Genomic DNA, 10,784 nt, shown 5'->3' with positions numbered 1-10,784 from the left:
GTTCAGGCTAAGGCGATTTTTGAGAGGGACTTTGAGGGGTTTCTCGAGGTAAGTCACTTGTGATCATTTTTATTCAATAATATTGTTTTCCCATTGAATTTCCCAGCTAGTTTATGTGTTTTTTAGGTGGAATATTGGGAGTTTAAGGCTAGAGATTTGGAGAGTTTAAGTTGGGGATTTGAGTGACGATTTGGTGTTGGATTTTGGTAAATTTGGTATGGTTGGACTCGTGGTTGAATGGGCTTTCGGATTTTTTTTAACTTTTATTGGATTCCGATATGTGGGCTCGGGGGTCAACTTTAGAGTTGACTTTTTGACTTTTGATTAAGAACTTAGTATTTTCTTATGGAATTGATTCATTTAGCTCGTGTTGATTGTATCGAATTGTTTATGGCTAGATTCAAGGCATTCGGAGGCCGATTCGTAAGGCCTTGGCTTATTGGAGTAGAGATTTGCACGGTTTGAGGTAAATAACACTTCTAAACTTGGTTCTAAGGGTATGAAACCCCGAATTTGTGTGTTATGTGATTGGTGTTGAGGTGACGCACATGCTAGGTGACGGGCGTGTGGACGTGCACCGTAGGGATTGTGACTTGGTCGATTCCGTGGAACTGTATAGTTGAATAATCTTGTCGTTATCCATATATTCTCCATGTGTTAGAGAAATTGAGCTACAAGTCATGTTAGAAATCATTCTTAGGCTATACAGTGGTACCGTTGGGACCCACAAAGGTCATATTGCATGTCTAATTATTTGCTTAAAATTGCAATTATGTACTCACATATATTATTTGCATATCATATCTCTGTGACTGTGCCATTTATTGATATATCATATCATCATTGTTTGGGCTGATTTTCATGATTCTTGTGAGCCCGAGAGACTGGAGAGATTGATGACTGAGTGAGGCCGAGGTCCTAATTGTGAGGATATATATGGGATTGGACTGCACGCCGCAACATGTTTTATTGATTCATGCCATGATTGGCTTATTATAGCGCTTGGGTTGGATTTGCCCCTCCGGAGTCTGCACACCCACAGTGAGTATAGGTATCTACTGAGTGCGAGTGCCGAGCATTTGGGAGGATTGAGGGACTGTGAGGATGGAGTGATTGTGAGGAATGAGTGACTGTGAGGATGGAGTGAATGAGAGGATTGAGTGATTGATACTCTGAGATTATGCATATGATTTCATCACTGTTTTGTACTTCAGCTGGCATACATAACTGACATATAGATATCGAGATATACCATATCTTGTTTCAATTGAACATTACATATCTTACCTGTTTGAGCTTTAATTGTTAAATTTGGAAGCATGTCTACCTTTATGTACTATATTTTTGTAATTGAACTGTACCTGTGATGCCCGTCAATGCATTCAGCCCAATAGTTAAGCTTTTTACTTACTGAGTTAGTTGTACTCACGCTCCACCCTGCACTTCGTGTGCAGCTCCAGGTATTTTCGGTCATGGTGGTTACTGATTATCAGAGTTTTCAGTCATTCAGAGACTATCGAAGTAGCTGCTTGGCGTCCACATACCTTGATTCTCCTCCCCTATCCCTCAATTTATTTAATCAGTTTTTGCTTTCTTGACAGAGTTTCAGACTTTGTATTTGTATATATGCTCATGTACTCAGTGACACTCTGGTTTTGGGAAAACTTCTGTATCGATTTGTGATGGGTTTTATTAGTTTTTATGAGATTTTTACTTATTTAAACATATTTTAGTATATTTTAAATCTAAAAATGTTAGAAATGTCTGAGTAGTCGGCTTACTTAGTATCTTGATAGGCGCCATCATGACAGGTTGAGTTTTGGGTTGTGACAAGTTGGTATCAGAGCCTAGGTTACGTAGGTCTCACGAGTCATGAGCATGTTTAGTAGAGTCTTGCGGATCGGTACAAAGACGTCTGTACTTATCTTCGAGAGGCTGCCGAACCCTTAGGAAAACTTCATATTCTTGTATTCTTGTCGTGCGAATTTGTTGATTCCGGGAACTAAACTTCTATTATTCTATTCTCTCACAGATGGTGAGGACACGTGCTACCGGACCAAACGGACATCCACCAGTACCACCGGTTAGGGCCACGAGAGGCCGAGGCTGTGGTAGGGGACATAGTAGGGTCCGAGGTGCAACTCATACAACAGCTAGAGCAGCACCTGCAGATCCACCAGTTGCTCCAGCTCAGGAGCAGGTTCCAGATGTGGTTGAGCCAGTGGGGCCAGCTTAGGCACCAGCTGTGCCCATTGTGATTCTATGCCTTTAGGAGGCTTTGGCCCAGATATTGACTGTTTGCACAAGCCTTGCTCAAGCGATTTCTGTTCAGACCACGCCAACCACTTCTCAGGATAGGAGAGGTACTCAGACTCCCGCCGCCCGTACTCTAGAGCAGGTGATGCAGGGACTTCAGACATCCAGGGTACTACCAGCCCAACCGGCTGTAGTTACTCAGGCCTAGGTGGGTCCCATTGTGAGTGATGAGGAGCAGAAGAGACTAGAGAGATTTGAGAGGCTCCAACTTCCATCATTCAGTGGGGCTGAGTTAGATGATGCCCAGGACTTCTTGGATAGGTGCCACCGGATTCTTCGAACGGCGGATATTCTGGAGATCAGTGAGGTCTCATTTACTACTTTTCAGTTGACTGGGGAAACTTTCAGATGGTGGGAGGCCTATGAAAGGAGCAGGCCAGTTGGTGCTGCACCACTTTTATGACATGAGTTCTCCGTTCTATTCTTGGAGAAGTTTGTGCCACAGACCCGTAGGGAGGAGCTACACAGGCAGTTCGAGCCGCTATGTCAGGATGGCATGTCTGTGACCCAGTACGAGATGAGATATTCAGAGTTGGATCGCCAAGTAGTTTGGTTGGTTCCCACTGAGAGGGAGAGGATTAGGAGGTTCATTGATGGCCTCCACTATCAGTTGAGTTTTGTTATGACTCGGGAGAGTGTATCTGGTGCTCGGTTTGATAAGGTGGTTGATATTGCTCGGTGGCTAGAGATGGTCTGTAGTCAGGAGCATGAGGAGAAGGAGGCCAAGGGGCCTCGTGGTTCGGGTTATTTCAGTGGTGTCCCTTCTAGGAGGCATTCCTATAATAGCAGGGCTCGTCCAATTAGGCCCGCTCAGATGGTTCGTCCTGTTCATCGTGGTGCATCATCTAGCCATGGTTCGTACAGTGCTCGTCCGGGTCAATCATCTCTCAGTGCTCTCCCAGATCAGAGTTCATCCCGTGCTCCATTGGTTTAGGGTTCATCTGTTCCAGGTCCTTCTAGCAGTTACTCTGGTACTTGAGGCCCGATTCAGTCCCCACTACCCCCAACGTGGAGTTTCTTAGAGTGCAGGGAGTTTAGGCATATGTGGAGATAGTTTCCTCGTCGCTTGGGAGGTCCAGTTCAGCAGACGGATCATGCTATCACTTCTGCACCAGTTACTTCACCACCCGCCCAGCCAGTTATGGGTGGGGCCCATGTAGCTAGAGGTTTCCCTAGAGGGGGAGGCCGATCAGGTGGTGGTCAGGCCCGATTCTATGATATTCCTGCCAGGTCAGATACTGTTGCTTCAGATCTGTGATCACAAGTATTATTTTAGTGTGCCACATAGATGCTTCCACATTATTTGACCCTGGTTCTACTTATTCCTATGTATCATCCTATTTTACTCATTATTTGGATATGCCCCGTGAGTCCTTAGTTTCATCTGTTCATGTATCTATGTCGGTGGGCGATACTATTATTATGGACCATGTATATCAGTCATGTGTAGTGACTATTGGGGGAGTGGAGACTAGAGTTGATCTCTTATTGCTCAATATGGTTGATTTCAACGTGATTTTAGGTATGTATTGGTTGTCTCCATGTCATGCTATTCTGTATTGTCACGCTAAGACCGTGACATTGGCAATGTCGGGGTTGCCAAGGATCGAGTGGAGAGGTTCTCTAGATTATGTTCCTAGTAGGGTGATTTATTATTTAAAGGCCCAACGGATGGTTGGGAAGGGGTGTCTGACATATTTGGCCTTTGTGAGGGATGTTAGTGCTAATACCCCTACTATTGATTCTGTTCCGGTGGTGCAAGATTTTCGGATGTGTTTCATGTAGACTTGTCGGGCATGCCACCTGACAGGGATATTGACTTTGGTATTGACTTGGTGCCGAGTACTCAACCCATTTCCATTCCTCCGTATCGTATGGCATCAACTAAGTTGAAGGAATTGAAAGAGCAGCTTCAGAAACTTCTTGATAAGGGGTTTATCAGGCCTAGTGTATCGTCGTGGGGTGCACCGGTTCTGTTTGTGAAGAAGAAGGATGGTACTATGCGGATGTGCATCAACTATAGGTAGTTGTACAAAGTTACAATAAAAAATAAGTATCCTTTTCCGTGCATTGATGAGCTATTTGACTAGCTTCAGGGAGTGAGAGTGTTCTCTAAGATTGATATGAGGTCTGGATATCACCAGTTGAAGATTCGAGACTCAGATATTCTAAAGACGACATTCAGGACCCGTTATGGTCACTATGAGTTCATTGTGATGTCTTTTGGGCTGACCAATGCTCCAACAACATTCATGTATCTGATGAACAGTGTATTTCAGCCATATCTCGACTCATTTGTCATAGTATTCATTGATGATATCCTGGTGTACTCACGTAGCCAGGAGGAGCATGCCCATCATTTGAGGATTGTACTACAGCGTCTGAGGAAGGAGAAGCTTTATGCCAAGTTCTCCAAGTGTGAGTTTTGGCTTAGTTAGGTGGCGTTCTTGGGGCACGTGGTGTACAGTGGGGAGATTAAGGTGGATCCAAAGAAGATAGAGGCGGTTCAGAGTTAGACCAGACCATCCCCAGCTACTGAAATTCAGAGCTTTCTCGGCTTGGCCGGTTATTATCGTCGCTTCGTAGAGAGTTTCTCGTCTATTGCAGCGCCTTTGACCAAATTGACCTAGAAGGGTGCTCCATTCAGGTGATCAGATGAATGTAAGGAGAGCTTTCAGAAGCTTAAGACTGCCTTGACCACAACTCCAGTTCTAGTTTTGCCTTCAACTTCTGGCTCTTATACAGTGTATTGTGATGCTTCTCGGATTGGTATTGGGTGTGTTTTGATTAGGGGGATAGAGTAATTGCTTATGCTTCGCGCCAGTTGAAGCCTCATGAGAAGAACTACCCTATTCATGATTTGGAGTTAGCAATCATTGTTCATGCGTTAAAGATTTGGAGGTATTATCTCTATGGTGTGTCTTGTGTGGTATTTATAGATCATCAGAGTCTCCAACACTTGTTCAAATAAAAGGATCTAAATTTGAGGCAGCGGAGATGGTTGGAGCTGCTAAAGGACTATGATATTACCATTTTGTATCATCCCAGGAAGGCCAATGTGGTGGCCGATGCCTTGAGTAGAAAGGCTGTGAGTATGGGTAGGCTTGCATTTGTTCCTGTTGGTGAGAGACCGCTTGCAGTTGATGTTCAGGACTTGGCCAACCAGTTCATGAGATTAGATGTTTCGGAGCCCAGTCGGGTTTTGGCTTGTGTGGTTTCTCGGTCTTCTTTATACGATCGCATCAGAGAGCGCCAATATGATGATCCCCATTTGCTTGTCCTTAAGAACGCGGTTCATCACGGTGATGCCAAGGATGTTACTATTGGGGATGATGGGTGTTGAGGATGCAAGGTCGGATTTGTGTGCCTAATGTAGATGGTCTACGTGAGTTGATCCTTGAGGAGGCCCACAATTTGCGGTATTCCATCCATCCGGGTACCGCGATGATTTATTAGGACTTGAGGCAATTATATATGGAGGAGGATGAAGAAGGATATAGTAGAGTTTGTAGCTCGGTGCCTAAATTGTCAGCAGGTGAAGTATGAGTATTAGAGACCGGGCGGATTACTTCAGAGGCTTCAGATTCCGAAGTGGAAATGGGAGCGTATCACCATGGATTTTGTAGGCTCCCGCGGACTTCCAGGAAGTTTGATGCTATTTGGGTGATTGTGGATGGTTAACCAAGTCCGCACATTTTATTCCAGTTGGGACTACCTATGCTTCGGAGTGGTTGGCGGAGATTTACATTTGCGAGATTGTTCGCCTTTATGTTGCCGGTGTCCATCATTTCAGATCAGGGCACGCAATTTACATTACAGTTTTGGAGAGCCGTGCAACGAGAGTTGGGCACACAGGTTCAGCTGAGTATATCATTTCACCCTCAAACGGACGGGCAGTCCGATTGCGCTATTCAGATATTGGAGGATATGTTGCGCGCTTATGTAATAGATTTCAAGGGTTCTTGGTATCAGTTCCTACTGCTCGCAAAGTTTTCCTACAACAATAGCTACCAATCGAGCATTCAGATGGCTCCGTATGAGGCTTTGTATGGGAGATGGTGTCGGTCTCCGGTATCGTGGTTTGAGCTGGGCTAGGCTAGGCTATTGGGTATTGACTTGGTTCAGGATGCTTTGGACAAGGTTAAATTAATTCAGGATCAGCTTCGCACAACGCAGTCTAGACAGAAGAGTTACGCCGATCGGAAGGTTCGTGATATTGCTTACATGGTTGGGGAGAAGGTACTACACAAGGTTTCACCCATGAAGGGTGTTATGAGGTTCGGGAAGAAGGGCAAGCTGATCCCTCGGTATATTAGGCTGTTTAAGGTGCTTCAGAGGATTGGAGATGTGGCTTACAAGCTTGCCTTGCCGCCTAGTCTGTTGAGTGTTCATCCAGTGTTTCATGTATCTATGCTCCGAAGGTATGTCGGTGATCCATCTCATGGTTTGGACTGCACCACGGTTCAGTTGGATGGTGATTTGACTTATGATGTGGAGTCGGTGGCCATTTTGGATCGGCAGGTTCTAAAGTTGAGGTCAAAGAACATAACTTTAGTGAAGGTGCAGTGGAGGGGTCAGCCAGTCCAGGAGGCTACTTGGGAGACCGATCGAGAGATGCAGAGAAGATATCCACGCCTATTTGAGACTCTAGGTACGTTTCTAGACCCGTTCGAGGACGAGCATTTATTTAAGAGGGGGAGGATGTAATGACCCGGCCAGTCATTTTGAGTGTTGTAGCCCCGTTCCCCCATTTACTGCTTATACTATGCTAAATTGTTATTATGTGACTTGCTGGGGTAGTCGGTTCGGTTCTGAGGATGTCTCAGAATGAGTTGAGACACTTAGTCTCAAAGTTGGAAGCTTAAGTTGAAAAGGTTGACCGAATGTTGACTTATGTGTAAATGGATCCGGAATGGAGTTTTGATGGTTCTGATAGATCCGTTGGGTGATTTTGGACTTAGTAGTGTGTCCGGATAGTGATTTGGAGGTCTACAGTTAATTTAGGCTTGAAATGGTGAAAGTTGGAAAATTAGAAGTTTTGGAAATTGAGAAGTTTAACCGAGAGTTGATTTTGTGGTTACCAAGCTCGGATTTTGGTTTCGGGAGTTGTAGTAGGTCCGTTGTATCATTTATGACTTGTGTGCAAAATTTGAGGACAATCAGACTTGATTTGATAGGTTTTAGCATCGATTGTAGAAGTTGAAGTTCCTTAGTTTTCATTAGGCTTGAATTGGGGTGCGATTCAAGTTTTTGATGTGATTTGAGGGCTCGACTAAGTTCGTATTGTGTTTTCATACTTGTTGGTATGTCTGGTTAAGGTTCCGGGGGCCTCGGGTGGAGTTCAGATGGTTAACGGATAAAAAATGAGACTAAAGCTGGGGGCCTTTTGGTGTGATCGCACCTGCGAGGGGATTGGTCATAGGTGCGGCTGGAGTGGCGCAGAAGCAAAGTTAGTCTGGCCAAGGGAGCTTTGCATGTGCAAAGAGGTGGCCGCAGAAGCGGAGTCGCTCCTGTGGAAAAAAGGTCACAGAAGCGGAGAATGGGAGAGGCTGAGTTGGTTAGGTGTTTCCGCAGAAGCTGAAGTTGGGGCGCATAAGCACTTCTGCAGATGCGGATTTTGGGGCGCAGGTGCGTAGTTTTCACCGCAGATGCGGTCCCTCAGAAGCGGAATTTTGGCCCGCAGGTGCGAAAGCACTAGGCAGAGTTTAAAACTCGAGGGTTTCTTGAATTTTATTATTTTGGAAATTTCAAGCTCAGGCTAAGGCGATTTTTGAGAGGGACTTCGAGAGGTTTCTCGAGGTAAGTCACTTGTGATCATTTTTATTCAATAATATTGTTTCCCCATTGAATTTCTCAGCTAGTTTGTGTGTTATTTAGGTGGAGTTTTGGGAGTTTAAGGCTAGAAATTTGGAGAGTTTAAGTTGGGGATTTGAGTAATGATTTGGTGTTGGATTTTAGTAAATTTGGTATGGTTGGACATGTGGTTGAATGGGCTTCCGAATTTTTTAACTTTTATTGGATTCCGAGACGTGAGCTCGGGGGTCGACTTTAGTGTTGACTTTTTGACTTTTGATTAAGAACTTAGTATTTTCTTATGGAATTAATTCCTTTAGCTCGTGTTGATTGTATCTAATTGTTTATGGCTAGATTCAAGGCATTCGGAGGCCGATTCGTAAGGCCAGGGCTTATTGGAGTAGAGATTTGCACGGTTTGAGGTAAGTAGCACTTCTAAACTTGGTTCTAAGGGTATGAAACCCCGAATTTGCGTGTTATGTGATTGGTGTTGAGGTGACGCACATGCTAGGTGATGGGCGTATGGACGTGCACCGTAGGGATTGTGACTTGGTCGATTCCGTGGAACTGTATAGTTGAATAATCTTGTCGTTATCCGTATATTCTCCATGTGTTAGAGAAATTGAGCTACAAGTCATGTTAGAAATCATGCTTAGGCTATACAATGGTACTGTTGGGGCCCACAAAGGTCGTATTGCATGTCTAATTATTTGCTTAAAATTGCAATTACGAACTCACATATATTATTTGCATATCATATCTCAGTCTCTGTGCCATTTATTGATATATCATATCATCATTGTTTGGGCTGATTTTCATGATTCTCGTGAGCCCGAGAGACTGGAGAGACTGGAGAGATTGATGACTGAGTGAGGCCGAGGGCTTGATTGTGAGGATATATATGGGATTGGACTGCACGCCGCAACATGTTTTATTGATTCATGCCATGATTGGCTTATTATAGCTCTTGGGTTGGATTTGCCCCTCCGGAGTCTGCACACCCACAGTAAGCATAGGTATCTACTGAGTGCGAGTGCCGAGCGTTTGGGAGGATTGAGTGATTGTGAGGATGGAGTGAATGAGAGGATTGGGTGATTGAAGTTCTCAGATTATGCTTATGATTTCATCACTATTTTTTACTTCAGCTGGCATACATAACTGACATGTAGATATCGAGATGTACCATATCTTGTTTCAATTGAACATTACATATCTTACCTGTTTGAGCTTTAATTGTTAAAATTGGAAGCGTGTCTACCTTTCTGTACTGTATTTCTGTAATTGAATTGTACCTGTGATGCCCGTCAATGCATTCAGCTTAATAGTTAAGCGTTTTACTTACTGAGTTAGTTGTACTCATGCTACACCCTGCACTTCGTGTGCAGCTCCAGGTGTTTCCGGTCACGGTGGTTGCTGATTATCAGAGTTTTCAGTCATTCAGAGACTATCGAGGTAGCTTCTTGGCGTCCACATGCCTTGATTCTCCTCCCCTATCCCTCAATTTATTTAATCAGTTTTTGCTTTCTTGACAGAGTTTCAGACTTTGTATTTGTATAGATGCTCATGTACTTAGTGACACCCTGATTTTGGAAAAATATTTGTATCGAGTTGTGATGGGTTTTATCAGTTTTTATGTGATGTTTTACTTATGTAAACATGTTTTAGTTTTTTTTTTATGATAGGCGCCATCACGACATGTTTAGTTTTGGGTCGTGACACCCGTGGGTTCGGATGAGGTTCACACATGTTCCGGAGTGGTTTGGACTGAAATGGGAAAAAATCTAATGTCTTGTGCTCTGGTGTCACAAATGCGAACACCAAGCTCACATTTGTTAAGGCGACAAGTGAGGGGCAGTTGTCGCAAATGAAACCTCCCTTGGTCCGCAATTGTGAGGGTTCGCAAATGCGAACCCTGTGTCGTAAATGCGACATCTGCAGCTGGTTAAAGTGCTGGGAGACGGGATTTTTGAACTCATTCTCACATTTTTGAACCCTAGACTCAGTAGAAGGCGATTTGGAGATGGGATTTTCACTTGCAAACCTTGGGTAAGTGATTCTAATCTATTTCTAATCATATTCCATCAACATATCTTAGATTTTAACATCAAAATCCTGTGAATCAAAGTGAAAATTTGTTAAGTTTTTAAAAAATAAGAAATTGGGTTTTGGGAGTCGCTTTGGACTCAGATCTTGAAACTAATCACATATATGAACTCGTGGGATCATGGGTCGACAGAATGGACCTGGGTTTTGATTGGGTGAGCCCCGGGTTGACCTTTGTTTACTTTTTTGGAAAAGTATAAAGATCTTAACTTTATCTATTGCAATGGAATTCCCTAGCATTGTTTGATGATATTGAGTCGATTTTCGTTAGATTTGAGCCGTGTGGAGGCAGATTTTAAGGGAAAAGCTATTTTCGAGTGTTGAATTAACCTAGTTGAGGTAAGTGTCTCACCTAACTTTGTGTGGGGGAAACTACCCCTTAGGATTGGTATTGTTTGCTTCAATTGTGCTAAGTGAAATCCGTGCACGCAAGGTGACGAGTGGGTACACAGATTGTACGTGGTAGTTGACCGGTTTAGGCTACTTAGACTATTTTTATGCTTTAATCAAAATGCCATATCATATTCTAAATTCTCATAGTCAATTTATCCTTAATTATGTTAGACTATCCT

This window comes from Nicotiana tabacum, chromosome 19, assembly GCF_000715075.1.
Source record: "Nicotiana tabacum cultivar K326 chromosome 19, ASM71507v2, whole genome shotgun sequence".
NCBI classification, from domain to species: domain Eukaryota; kingdom Viridiplantae; phylum Streptophyta; class Magnoliopsida; order Solanales; family Solanaceae; genus Nicotiana; species Nicotiana tabacum.
This window is presented reverse-complemented; position numbering follows the sequence as displayed.